The sequence below is a fragment of the Cebus imitator genome, unplaced genomic scaffold (genome assembly GCF_001604975.1).
Source record: "Cebus imitator isolate Cc_AM_T3 unplaced genomic scaffold, Cebus_imitator-1.0 Scaffold119, whole genome shotgun sequence".
In the NCBI taxonomy this organism is placed as follows: Eukaryota; Metazoa; Chordata; class Mammalia; order Primates; family Cebidae; genus Cebus; species Cebus imitator.
The window spans coordinates 746343-746664 of NW_016107434.1; positions in this window are offsets into that span (position 1 = coordinate 746343).

The window sequence follows — 322 nt, forward strand, 5'->3', positions numbered from 1 at the left end:
CTCTCACCTCAGCTGCCCAAAGTGCTGGGATTACAGGTGTGAACCACTGTGACCAACCTTATTTGGTTCCGTCCTTATTCCCAATAATGCTTAATGTTTGGTGTGACTATAATTTATTTTGGATAATAGTAATATTTGCATGGTAAACATTTTCATCCTGTACACACATTTCTGCATCCTTGTGCTTTAAGTGCACCACTTGTAAGCAGCATATAGTCTGATTTTATTATTGTTTTAAAATTCAATCTTCCATTAACAAGTCTGTCCATATTCAATCTGTTTTAAAAGTTAAACTTTTAATTGGAGAGTTTGTATAATTAGT